Here is a 13,078-nt window from a genome sequence, read left to right as displayed (position 1 = left end):
AAGGGGTGCACCGTTCCTGGAGGTACTGCAATACCAGGTCAATGCGTGGAGTGGACAGAGCAAGCTCTTTTTCCATCTCCCTGTTCTAAAAATCCATTTAATATATGGTCCCCAGATAGGGGACGTATCAGATATTAAACTGATAAGAACAGATACTACACTTGATCTTAGCCAAAAGGCCGAGAAGCGATAACCAGAATTGGTTTGGGCCTCGAGTGGCACCCTGGCCTATGCCGGACACATCTTAGGGAGAGAGAGCGAGAGGGAGACAAACCCACGCCTACACAAGACATTTTGTCACCCAAGCCAACCCTTGAAAAGGCTGCTTTGCAGAGCCAAAACAAGAAGAATGGTGCGTTTTGCAGCCGCCGCCCACTGCAATGAATCTGAATAACTCCTCCTTTAGGGCGCAAGCAACTCCCCTCCCCCTTGCAGTCTTTCCAATTCACGATACAAAAAGACGGACAGGACAGGTTGCCTGACTTTCCGTCACTGCCACCCTTTGCCATCCTTACCCGTAGAAAGCCCTTTCATCATCCCCAAACCCTAATCTTTTCCCTTTCCTTCCCAGCCCCCAAACCCTGCCCTCTGTACCTTTCTCACCACCCGCTTCCCTTCTCCTGTCATCCCCCTACCACCCGGGAAAAAAAGAGATTGCCCCCTCCTTCCACTAGCCCACCCTCCCACCCAAAGAACAACTTCTTCTGCGCAGCTTGTTTTCTAGGCAGCAGCGCTATTGTGATGTCATCGGGGGGCATTGTGACAAGCCGCCAGTGTTCCGTCTCTTCATGTTGTGCACAGTTCAAACGGAAAATACATCAACAGGCAGACTACAGAAAAGCTTACTATCAAAGGTTAGAGGGGGGCTTTCTCAGAGGGCTTTTTACAGTTTTTCTATTCCCAATTAGCCGTTTAAGTGTACTTATTGAAAGTAGTAATTCTTTCATAGGCCGCCCTTTCTTAGTATTTGACGTTCCTTATATTGCGGTATGAGGCTTCGCAGTAGGTTGCAAACATTCATCACCCATGACTGTCCCCAATTGAGCTCAGAAGCTCAATGTCTATCATGACCTCTCTTTTAGAATGTCCAAGAGCAAGCAAACTATTCCTCCAGGAGAGGGCGCCAACAGACTACTAAAGAGATCATCATTACTCAAAGAAAACCCCAAAAACCAATGCATGATAGGAATAAACAGGTAACTTTCTTTGGAGTGGAAGCGGAGAGATCGCACCAGATGCCAATTCTAGATGTTATCACACCTGTGGTCACTGCAGCAGCAGGTGAATCCACTTTGTCCAAAAGGGATCTATTCCATTCAATTGCAAATGATCTAGATAAGACAGAGAACTGCAGCACGGGGACATAGCCGAGTTGGTCAGGTTGAGTGGTGATGAGTTTGCTATTTGGATGAATAAAGAAAGTCAAAAGTGTGAAAGATAAAAAACAAAAGGAGGAAGTGTGAAAAGTGAATGGGCCAAATTGAGGTGCATATGAAGACGTATGCTTTCTTCCAATTCATTAAATCGGGCTAATATGAATCAGGTGAATTGAGTTCTGCTTTTGGAAACTGGGTTAAGAAGGGGTGCACCGTTCCTGGAGGTACTGCAATACCAGGTCAATGCGTGGAGTGGACAGAGCAAGCTCTTTTTCCATCTCCCTGTTCTAAAAATCCATTTAATATATGGTCCCCAGATAGGGGACGTATCAGATATTAAACTGATAAGAACAGATACTACACTTGATCTTAGCCAAAAGGCCGAGAAGCGATAACCAGAATTGGTTTGGGCCTCGAGTGGCACCCTGGCCTATGCCGGACACATCTTAGGGAGAGAGAGCGAGAGGGAGACAAACCCACGCCTACACAAGACATTTTGTCACCCAAGCCAACCCTTGAAAAGGCTGCTTTGCAGAGCCAAAACAAGAAGAATGGTGCGTTTTGCAGCCGCCGCCCACTGCAATGAATCTGAATAACTCCTCCTTTAGGGCGCAAGCAACTCCCCTCCCCCTTGCAGTCTTTCCAATTCACGATACAAAAAGACGGACAGGACAGGTTGCCTGACTTTCCGTCACTGCCACCCTTTGCCATCCTTACCCGTAGAAAGCCCTTTCATCATCCCCAAACCCTAATCTTTTCCCTTTCCTTCCCAGCCCCCAAACCCTGCCCTCTGTACCTTTCTCACCACCCGCTTCCCTTCTCCTGTCATCCCCCTACCACCCGGGAAAAAAAGAGATTGCCCCCTCCTTCCACTAGCCCACCCTCCCACCCAAAGAACAACTTCTTCTGCGCAGCTTGTTTTCTAGGCAGCAGCGCTATTGTGATGTCATCGGGGGGCATTGTGACAAGCCGCCAGTGTTCCGTCTCTTCATGTTGTGCACAGTTCAAACGGAAAATACATCAACAGGCAGACTACAGAAAAGCTTACTATCAAAGGTTAGAGGGGGGCTTTCTCAGAGGGCTTTTTACAGTTTTTCTATTCCCAATTAGCCGTTTAAGTGTACTTATTGAAAGTAGTAATTCTTTCATAGGCCGCCCTTTCTTAGTATTTGACGTTCCTTATATTGCGGTATGAGGCTTCGCAGTAGGTTGCAAACATTCATCACCCATGACTGTCCCCAATTGAGCTCAGAAGCTCAATGTCTATCATGACCTCTCTTTTAGAATGTCCAAGAGCAAGCAAACTATTCCTCCAGGAGAGGGCGCCAACAGACTACTAAAGAGATCATCATTACTCAAAGAAAACCCCAAAAACCAATGCATGATAGGAATAAACAGGTAACTTTCTTTGGAGTGGAAGCGGAGAGATCGCACCAGATGCCAATTCTAGATGTTATCACACCTGTGGTCACTGCAGCAGCAGGTGAATCCACTTTGTCCAAAAGGGATCTATTCCATTCAATTGCAAATGATCTAGATAAGACAGAGAACTGCAGCACGGGGACATAGCCGAGTTGGTCAGGTTGAGTGGTGATGAGTTTGCTATTTGGATGAATAAAGAAAGTCAAAAGTGTGAAAGATAAAAAACAAAAGGAGGAAGTGTGAAAAGTGAATGGGCCAAATTGAGGTGCATATGAAGACGTATGCTTTCTTCCAATTCATTAAATCGGGCTAATATGAATCAGGTGAATTGAGTTCTGCTTTTGGAAACTGGGTTAAGAAGGGGTGCACCGTTCCTGGAGGTACTGCAATACCAGGTCAATGCGTGGAGTGGACAGAGCAAGCTCTTTTTCCATCTCCCTGTTCTAAAAATCCATTTAATATATGGTCCCCAGATAGGGGACGTATCAGATATTAAACTGATAAGAACAGATACTACACTTGATCTTAGCCAAAAGGCCGAGAAGCGATAACCAGAATTGGTTTGGGCCTCGAGTGGCACCCTGGCCTATGCCGGACACATCTTAGGGAGAGAGAGCGAGAGGGAGACAAACCCACGCCTACACAAGACATTTTGTCACCCAAGCCAACCCTTGAAAAGGCTGCTTTGCAGAGCCAAAACAAGAAGAATGGTGCGTTTTGCAGCCGCCGCCCACTGCAATGAATCTGAATAACTCCTCCTTTAGGGCGCAAGCAACTCCCCTCCCCCTTGCAGTCTTTCCAATTCACGATACAAAAAGACGGACAGGACAGGTTGCCTGACTTTCCGTCACTGCCACCCTTTGCCATCCTTACCCGTAGAAAGCCCTTTCATCATCCCCAAACCCTAATCTTTTCCCTTTCCTTCCCAGCCCCCAAACCCTGCCCTCTGTACCTTTCTCACCACCCGCTTCCCTTCTCCTGTCATCCCCCTACCACCCGGGAAAAAAAGAGATTGCCCCCTCCTTCCACTAGCCCACCCTCCCACCCAAAGAACAACTTCTTCTGCGCAGCTTGTTTTCTAGGCAGCAGCGCTATTGTGATGTCATCGGGGGGCATTGTGACAAGCCGCCAGTGTTCCGTCTCTTCATGTTGTGCACAGTTCAAACGGAAAATACATCAACAGGCAGACTACAGAAAAGCTTACTATCAAAGGTTAGAGGGGGGCTTTCTCAGAGGGCTTTTTACAGTTTTTCTATTCCCAATTAGCCGTTTAAGTGTACTTATTGAAAGTAGTAATTCTTTCATAGGCCGCCCTTTCTTAGTATTTGACGTTCCTTATATTGCGGTATGAGGCTTCGCAGTAGGTTGCAAACATTCATCACCCATGACTGTCCCCAATTGAGCTCAGAAGCTCAATGTCTATCATGACCTCTCTTTTAGAATGTCCAAGAGCAAGCAAACTATTCCTCCAGGAGAGGGCGCCAACAGACTACTAAAGAGATCATCATTACTCAAAGAAAACCCCAAAAACCAATGCATGATAGGAATAAACAGGTAACTTTCTTTGGAGTGGAAGCGGAGAGATCGCACCAGATGCCAATTCTAGATGTTATCACACCTGTGGTCACTGCAGCAGCAGGTGAATCCACTTTGTCCAAAAGGGATCTATTCCATTCAATTGCAAATGATCTAGATAAGACAGAGAACTGCAGCACGGGGACATAGCCGAGTTGGTCAGGTTGAGTGGTGATGAGTTTGCTATTTGGATGAATAAAGAAAGTCAAAAGTGTGAAAGATAAAAAACAAAAGGAGGAAGTGTGAAAAGTGAATGGGCCAAATTGAGGTGCATATGAAGACGTATGCTTTCTTCCAATTCATTAAATCGGGCTAATATGAATCAGGTGAATTGAGTTCTGCTTTTGGAAACTGGGTTAAGAAGGGGTGCACCGTTCCTGGAGGTACTGCAATACCAGGTCAATGCGTGGAGTGGACAGAGCAAGCTCTTTTTCCATCTCCCTGTTCTAAAAATCCATTTAATATATGGTCCCCAGATAGGGGACGTATCAGATATTAAACTGATAAGAACAGATTTTTTGATTTAACAGCATCTTTATTATCATGCACTACTCACAAAAAGGTAACAAACCGTGTACAGTGCCGCAGCCCCGTACACACAGAACTATACAATCCTTCTTACATAGCCATAGAGTACGACGCACTAAACTATACATCACACTCCTATGCTTATCCATAACACTCAAGCTGAAAGAAAAAGTTAGACCATAAATAACGACGAACCGGCGATTGGGGGATGGGGGTAGGGGAAAAGGGGGATAGGGTGGGGAAATCACAGGCCCGAAGCTTTATTGAAAGACGCACATAACGGGAAAAGGAGGGAGGGGGCATGGAAGAGGTCTAAACCTCCTCCTCGGCGCTGTCGTCCGGACTGTCCATGATGGAATAGTCTCTGAGCAGGCTGTGGATCAGCCTGCGGCAGTCCTGGATAGACATCCTCTCCCTCTTCAAGATGAGCCGGTTCCTGGCGACCCAAATAGCGTCCTTAAAGCAGTTCATAAGGCGCCAAGCCTCCTGGATGGCTCCAACGGTGTGAGTCCCAGGGAAGAGTCCATAAAGTACGGAATGGTACGATAGGCTCCCTCTGGGGACGGAGTTCCTCAGGTCATCCTCCAGGGCAACCAACAGGCGCTGTGCGAAACGGCAGTCCCAAAAGGCGTGCAGCGATGTTTCCTCCACGAAGGGGCACCTTGGGCAGTACCGGGTTTTGCACAGGTTCCGGGCGTGCATGAATGACCGGACGGGCAGTCCGCCCTGTATCGCCATCCATGACAAGTCCTTGTGCCCGTTGGTCAATCCAGCCGATGACACGTTTGTCCAAACAGTCTCCAGTGTGTCGTGATGAAGTCCTGGAATGTTCTCCATTTCGTCCTTGGCTCTGATGAGTTTGTGGATAGTCTTTGGCTTCCACAAATCAGGCTTGAGTCCCTCCAGTTGGTGTTCCCTCACAAACCGAACCACGTCTCCGTAGAACCATGGCGCCGTCCAGTTGTAGGGGAAGGAGCTGTCCCACTTGTCCCAGCCTAACCGTCTCCAAAGGGGGAGCAGGAAGAAGCGAGACATGGACCCACCCGCGGAACCTCTCTTGACTCGCAGAGTTCGGCGAACGCAGTCACATACGAAGGAGGATCGCAGGAGGGTGGGGATATCGGGTACGCCCTTCCCACCCTTGCGAGGATCCTTGTACATGATGCTCCGCTTTACTCTGTCCATCTTGGATCCCCAGACAAAACGAAACACCGTCCTGGTAATGGCCCTGCACACGGTGGCAAGGGGGGGCCAGGCCTGGGCCGTGTACTGCAGCACGGGCAGTACCTCGTTACGCAGGACCAGTGCTTTGCCCTCACAGGTGAGGCGTCTGAGGCTCCACAGACCGATCCGTTGGGTGATCTTGGTCAAGCGTTCCTCCCAGGACTTGAGGGCTGCTCCTTCCTTCCCGAACCAGACTCCAAGAACCTTGATGAAATCCGGCTGGATGCTGAAAGGGAAGGGGGCGGAAGAGGCCGGCTGCCAGTCCCCGAAGAGCATGGCTTCCGACTTCCCGCAGTTGACTTTGGCTCCCGAAGCCCGTCCGAAGGTCTCACAGGTCTGGACGAGGGTGTCGACTGAGCGCCGGTCCGCGCAGAAGACGGTCACGTCGTCCATGTAGAGCGAGCACTTGACCTCGAAGCGTTCTGGTCCTGGTGCGGTGATCCCTCTGATCTCTCCATTCCGCCGGATAGCCTCTGCAAAGAGTTCTATAACACAAACAAAAAGAAGAGGTGACAGAGGACAGCCTTGTCTGACCCCTGAGAGGACCGGGAAGGGGTCAGTCTTCCAGCCGTTTACCAACACCGAGCTGTGAATATCAAAATACATTAGTTGGACATACAAGCAAAACATGTTACCCAAACCTAACCTGTGCAGAGCTTTGCCCAGGAACTCATGGGAGACACGGTCGAAGGCCTTTTCCTGATCCAACGAGATCAGGGCTGCGTGCACCCGGCGGGCTTTGATGTACTCGACCGTGTCCCGCATGAGAGCCAGGCTGTCTGCGATGCGACGTCCGGGGATGCCGCAGGTCTGATCCGGGTGGATGATCCGTCCGATAACAGTCTTCAATCTCGTTGCCATCGTCTTGGCCAGGATCTTGTAGTCGACGTTCAGAAGGGTGATGGGACGCCAATTCTTCAGGTCGCACCTCTCTCCTTTACGCTTGTACAGGATCGTGACCATTCCTTCCCTCAGAGATGGAGGCATTCTGCCCTCCACCACCATCTCCTCATACAGCCCTAACAGGTCCGGACAGATTAGGTCTCCCAGCGCTACATAGAGCTCTGCTGGGAGGCCGTCACTGCCCGGTGTCCTGCCAGAACTAAAGGATTTGGCGGCCGAGAGCAGCTCGTCCACCGTCAGAGGAACATCCATGGCCGCCGCGTCTGCAGGGTCAAGATGGTTAGTGATACCTGACAGGAACTTATCGGCGGCCTCGGGGTCAGTAGTCTTGCGGGCGTAGAGTTCGCTGTAGAAGTCGCTGACGACCTTCATCACGTTCTCTTTCCCGCGTCGCATGTTTCCACTCTCGTCTCGTAGTTCATTCATGGGCGTGTGACCGGCGTGGAGTTTCCTGAAAAAGAACGAGTTACATTTCTCACCCTTCTCCAGGTTCTCCACTTTGGAACGGAAGACAATTCGCTCGGACTCCTCCTCGAAGTGCCTTTTCAGGCTCCTCTTAGTCTCCTCCAGCTCCTCTCTCACGTCCCAGCCGCATCGAAGAAGGTCCTGCAGGGAACGCAGCTCACGCTGGAGTCTCCTGAAGTCCCTCCTCTTCAGACACGCCTGTTGTTGACTCTTTGCCTGAAAGAAGAAACGGAACTCGAGTTTAACGTATTCCCACCAGTCAGAAACAGACTGGAAGCCCGCCTTGTAGGCCCGCCACGTGGAGTAGGCAGCTCTAAGCTCCTCCAGAATCTCACCCTTTTCCAGCAGAGAGCAGTTCAGCTTCCAGGAGCCCGGGCCAATGGGGAAGCCATGGCCCAGCACACCTTGAAAGTGAATGGCTCTGTGGTCAGAGAAGAAGCAGGGGACCATCGAGTGCCCACTCCGCCCAACCGCCCGAGAGGTAAACACAAAGTCAATCCTGGAACGCAGCGAGCCATCGGATCGGCACCATGAATAGTTCACGGATCCGTGTCCGATGGAGCCAACAACGTCCACAAGAGAGGCTTCGGTCACCATCTCAATGAGCAGTTTGGATGTGACGTCCAACTTGGCAGCCGTTCCAGAACTGCGTCCATCCTCCTCAATCGGGCAGTTGAAATCCCCGGCCATCACTACCGTCCTGGCGGTAGCGAGCTGAGGGCGCAGGGCTTGGAGGAGCTCCAGTCGATCGCTCTTCACAGGAGAAGCATACACATTGATGAACCTGACAGGTTCTCCCGCCCAGGTGCCATCCACGAGCAGTAACCTGCCGCAGACGATTTCCTGAACAGAGTCCAATGTGAAGGCGCTTCCCCTGATCAGCACGGCGACCCCCGCGGACCTACAGTCGCCCCCGCCAGACCAGTAGGATGGGCCATGGGTCCACTCCCTGGCCAGATGGTTGAAGGACCTAGAGGAGGGAAGGGAGCATTCCTGCAGGAAAAATACATCACTAGACTGAGTGTTAAGGAACGTAAAAATTGTCTGACGTCGGAACTTGTCTCTGATGCTCCTAACATTAATGGAAAAGATGTTAATGTTAGCAGTCATTGGAGGAAAGAGAAAGTTAGAGCAGGCGGTGTGCCTTAGTTACCACTCCGGTCGGGCGGTTCTTCCTCTTTGGCACCTGCTGGTAAGGGTATCTCCAGCAGACCGTCTTCTGCTAGCTGATCAAGCAGGGATGGTGCCTCAGTGGCTTCCGACTCCTCCATTTCTTCTTCGGCCACAAGGGACTCCACCATCTGCTCCAACACGTCCGGTTCTGGGAGGAGGCCATCCTCCTCTTCCTGGGGTGGATTGGGGTCCACAATGAACAGCTTGGAAGGTTCTGCGACAGGACTATCTTCCACCTTCCTTTTCCTTTGGCCTGTACCTGAGGAGACAAGAGCTGGAAAATCCTCCTCGGTGAAAAGTGCAAGAGTGCTGAGGCCCTCTGCTCTCATGGTCTGGGGAGGGAGAGTGGGCTTTGGGGGGGGGGTGAGGAGACCAACTGAGGAGTAGGGAAATGAGGTGGAGGTAGTGGAATCCTCAGTAGGGTTGGCCGGGGGGGGAGGGGTTTGGACAGGGGTGACAGGGGGGGGGACCAGGGAGGGGGCAACAGTTTTCTTACCCTTCTTTTCCCTGGACTCCGTGGCTGCTGGGGCATCGGCTGGAGCCACGGTCGCCGGGTTCTTGGCCGCCTTGTCCTTGGCCTCTGTGGCCTTGGTCGTAGCTGCCTTGGTCGACGAAGCTGTGACTACCCGATACTGGGTCGCCGCGGCAACCCTTGCCCAGGATTTCTCCCGCTGTGGGCAGTCCTTGTAAAGGTGGTCCGCCTGTCCACATAGGTTGCAAGTCTTCTTCTTTGGGCAGTCCTTGGAGCTGTGTCCTGTCACCCGGCAAACCCTGCAGGCGTCCTCCTTGCAGGTCTTCATCGAATGCCCTTTCCCGCCACATTTCCTGCAGTTGTGTGGCATGTCCGGGTAGTAGATGAGACCAAAGGAGTTTCCCAGAGAGAATGTCGGGGGCAGGTGCTGGAGACCATCCTCGGATGCTGGTTCCCTGTAGAGTCGAACGGTTACTGACCACTTACCCGTCCAGAATCCGTTGCCGTTAAGGATGTGGGATGGCTCCCTCACCACTGTGCAGAGACGTCCCAGGAACGTGGAGATGTCTCTTCCTGGGGTGTGCGGGTTCCGCATGGAGACCGTGATCCTCCTTTCATCCCTCTGTATAGGACAGGATCCTAAAAAGGAATGAAAAGGGGAGTCCGGCATCGCTGCGTTCATCGCCTCCCAGTATCTCCTGCAGGCATTCACCGTGGCAAAGGTTACCAGAAAAATGCCAGTCATGAAGGTCTGGACACTCAGGGTTTCCGCCCTGGAGAAGCCCTGATCCAGAATCATCTTCTTGCAGAACACGTCGCTGGACATGTCCGGCAACCTACCATCCACCGCCTTTAGCTTCAGGGCGACCGTCTGCCGCATCCAAGGCTCCAGGGTTGGAGCCTTTTCAGGCGGCGTCCGGGCTCCCTCCGGCTGGCTGGCGTCGGAGGTAGGGGCCTCTTGGGCCGAAGAAGCCTCTGGATGAGCCTTCCTGGAGGTCCCTGGGTCCTGAGCCTTCTTGGCTGCCTTCTCTGGCTTGCTTGCCATGGCTGGTTCCTGCTTGAGTTCCCGGAGCTGGATCTTGGATTCTTCTCCGGGTGTCTTCTCCCGCTGTGTTCCTCCTCGAAGTTCCTCTGGTCTCCCCAAGTCTTCTCCGAGCCTTCGTCTTCTTGCTTCTTTCTGCCAAGCTCTTCTTCCGTCCGATCTCCCTCTTCCGGTCTCGGCTGGGCTTTGGAGCTCGTCTCCCTGATCGTATCTCGTCAAGTGTAGCTAGCTCAGTTTGTTCTGATAAGAACAGATACTACACTTGATCTTAGCCAAAAGGCCGAGAAGCGATAACCAGAATTGGTTTGGGCCTCGAGTGGCACCCTGGCCTATGCCGGACACATCTTAGGGAGAGAGAGCGAGAGGGAGACAAACCCACGCCTACACAAGACATTTTGTCACCCAAGCCAACCCTTGAAAAGGCTGCTTTGCAGAGCCAAAACAAGAAGAATGGTGCGTTTTGCAGCCGCCGCCCACTGCAATGAATCTGAATAACTCCTCCTTTAGGGCGCAAGCAACTCCCCTCCCCCTTGCAGTCTTTCCAATTCACGATACAAAAAGACGGACAGGACAGGTTGCCTGACTTTCCGTCACTGCCACCCTTTGCCATCCTTACCCGTAGAAAGCCCTTTCATCATCCCCAAACCCTAATCTTTTCCCTTTCCTTCCCAGCCCCCAAACCCTGCCCTCTGTACCTTTCTCACCACCCGCTTCCCTTCTCCTGTCATCCCCCTACCACCCGGGAAAAAAAGAGATTGCCCCCTCCTTCCACTAGCCCACCCTCCCACCCAAAGAACAACTTCTTCTGCGCAGCTTGTTTTCTAGGCAGCAGCGCTATTGTGATGTCATCGGGGGGCATTGTGACAAGCCGCCAGTGTTCCGTCTCTTCATGTTGTGCACAGTTCAAACGGAAAATACATCAACAGGCAGACTACAGAAAAGCTTACTATCAAAGGTTAGAGGGGGGCTTTCTCAGAGGGCTTTTTACAGTTTTTCTATTCCCAATTAGCCGTTTAAGTGTACTTATTGAAAGTAGTAATTCTTTCATAGGCCGCCCTTTCTTAGTATTTGACGTTCCTTATATTGCGGTATGAGGCTTCGCAGTAGGTTGCAAACATTCATCACCCATGACTGTCCCCAATTGAGCTCAGAAGCTCAATGTCTATCATGACCTCTCTTTTAGAATGTCCAAGAGCAAGCAAACTATTCCTCCAGGAGAGGGCGCCAACAGACTACTAAAGAGATCATCATTACTCAAAGAAAACCCCAAAAACCAATGCATGATAGGAATAAACAGGTAACTTTCTTTGGAGTGGAAGCGGAGAGATCGCACCAGATGCCAATTCTAGATGTTATCACACCTGTGGTCACTGCAGCAGCAGGTGAATCCACTTTGTCCAAAAGGGATCTATTCCATTCAATTGCAAATGATCTAGATAAGACAGAGAACTGCAGCACGGGGACATAGCCGAGTTGGTCAGGTTGAGTGGTGATGAGTTTGCTATTTGGATGAATAAAGAAAGTCAAAAGTGTGAAAGATAAAAAACAAAAGGAGGAAGTGTGAAAAGTGAATGGGCCAAATTGAGGTGCATATGAAGACGTATGCTTTCTTCCAATTCATTAAATCGGGCTAATATGAATCAGGTGAATTGAGTTCTGCTTTTGGAAACTGGGTTAAGAAGGGGTGCACCGTTCCTGGAGGTACTGCAATACCAGGTCAATGCGTGGAGTGGACAGAGCAAGCTCTTTTTCCATCTCCCTGTTCTAAAAATCCATTTAATATATGGTCCCCAGATAGGGGACGTATCAGATATTAAACTGATAAGAACAGATACTACACTTGATCTTAGCCAAAAGGCCGAGAAGCGATAACCAGAATTGGTTTGGGCCTCGAGTGGCACCCTGGCCTATGCCGGACACATCTTAGGGAGAGAGAGCGAGAGGGAGACAAACCCACGCCTACACAAGACATTTTGTCACCCAAGCCAACCCTTGAAAAGGCTGCTTTGCAGAGCCAAAACAAGAAGAATGGTGCGTTTTGCAGCCGCCGCCCACTGCAATGAATCTGAATAACTCCTCCTTTAGGGCGCAAGCAACTCCCCTCCCCCTTGCAGTCTTTCCAATTCACGATACAAAAAGACGGACAGGACAGGTTGCCTGACTTTCCGTCACTGCCACCCTTTGCCATCCTTACCCGTAGAAAGCCCTTTCATCATCCCCAAACCCTAATCTTTTCCCTTTCCTTCCCAGCCCCCAAACCCTGCCCTCTGTACCTTTCTCACCACCCGCTTCCCTTCTCCTGTCATCCCCCTACCACCCGGGAAAAAAAGAGATTGCCCCCTCCTTCCACTAGCCCACCCTCCCACCCAAAGAACAACTTCTTCTGCGCAGCTTGTTTTCTAGGCAGCAGCGCTATTGTGATGTCATCGGGGGGCATTGTGACAAGCCGCCAGTGTTCCGTCTCTTCATGTTGTGCACAGTTCAAACGGAAAATACATCAACAGGCAGACTACAGAAAAGCTTACTATCAAAGGTTAGAGGGGGGCTTTCTCAGAGGGCTTTTTACAGTTTTTCTATTCCCAATTAGCCGTTTAAGTGTACTTATTGAAAGTAGTAATTCTTTCATAGGCCGCCCTTTCTTAGTATTTGACGTTCCTTATATTGCGGTATGAGGCTTCGCAGTAGGTTGCAAACATTCATCACCCATGACTGTCCCCAATTGAGCTCAGAAGCTCAATGTCTATCATGACCTCTCTTTTAGAATGTCCAAGAGCAAGCAAACTATTCCTCCAGGAGAGGGCGCCAACAGACTACTAAAGAGATCATCATTACTCAAAGAAAACCCCAAAAACCAATGCATGATAGGAATAAACAGGTAACTTTCTTTGGAGTGGAAGC

The 13,078-nt window shown here is 50.7% G+C and overlaps 4 non-coding genes and 2 pseudogenes across 4 annotated transcripts; all 6 read right to left on the bottom strand.

Moving 5' to 3' along the window:
• Positions 1-191, bottom strand: LOC142280772 (U2 spliceosomal RNA). Its single transcript, XR_012742966.1, has one exon. It is a non-coding gene; the product is annotated as a U2 spliceosomal RNA (small nuclear RNA).
• Positions 192-1,578: 1,387 nt separating this feature from the next.
• LOC142280771 (U2 spliceosomal RNA) lies at positions 1,579-1,769 on the bottom strand. The gene has a single exon (XR_012742965.1). It is a non-coding gene; the product is annotated as a U2 spliceosomal RNA (small nuclear RNA).
• Positions 1,770-3,156: 1,387 nt separating this feature from the next.
• On the bottom strand, positions 3,157-3,347 carry LOC142280770 (U2 spliceosomal RNA). The gene has a single exon (XR_012742964.1). It is a non-coding gene; the product is annotated as a U2 spliceosomal RNA (small nuclear RNA).
• Positions 3,348-4,734: 1,387 nt separating this feature from the next.
• LOC142280828 (U2 spliceosomal RNA) lies at positions 4,735-4,939 on the bottom strand (annotated as a pseudogene).
• A 5,428-nt stretch (positions 4,940-10,367) lies between these two features.
• On the bottom strand, positions 10,368-10,472 carry LOC142280842 (U2 spliceosomal RNA; annotated as a pseudogene).
• Positions 10,473-11,859: 1,387 nt separating this feature from the next.
• Positions 11,860-12,050, bottom strand: LOC142280769 (U2 spliceosomal RNA). Its single transcript, XR_012742963.1, has one exon. It is a non-coding gene; the product is annotated as a U2 spliceosomal RNA (small nuclear RNA).
• Between the last annotated feature and the right edge of the window lie 1,028 nt (positions 12,051-13,078).

This window comes from Anomaloglossus baeobatrachus, unplaced genomic scaffold (genome assembly GCF_048569485.1).
Source record: "Anomaloglossus baeobatrachus isolate aAnoBae1 unplaced genomic scaffold, aAnoBae1.hap1 Scaffold_463, whole genome shotgun sequence".
Classification (NCBI taxonomy): domain Eukaryota; kingdom Metazoa; phylum Chordata; class Amphibia; order Anura; family Aromobatidae; genus Anomaloglossus; species Anomaloglossus baeobatrachus.
This window is presented reverse-complemented; position numbering and strand designations above follow the sequence as displayed.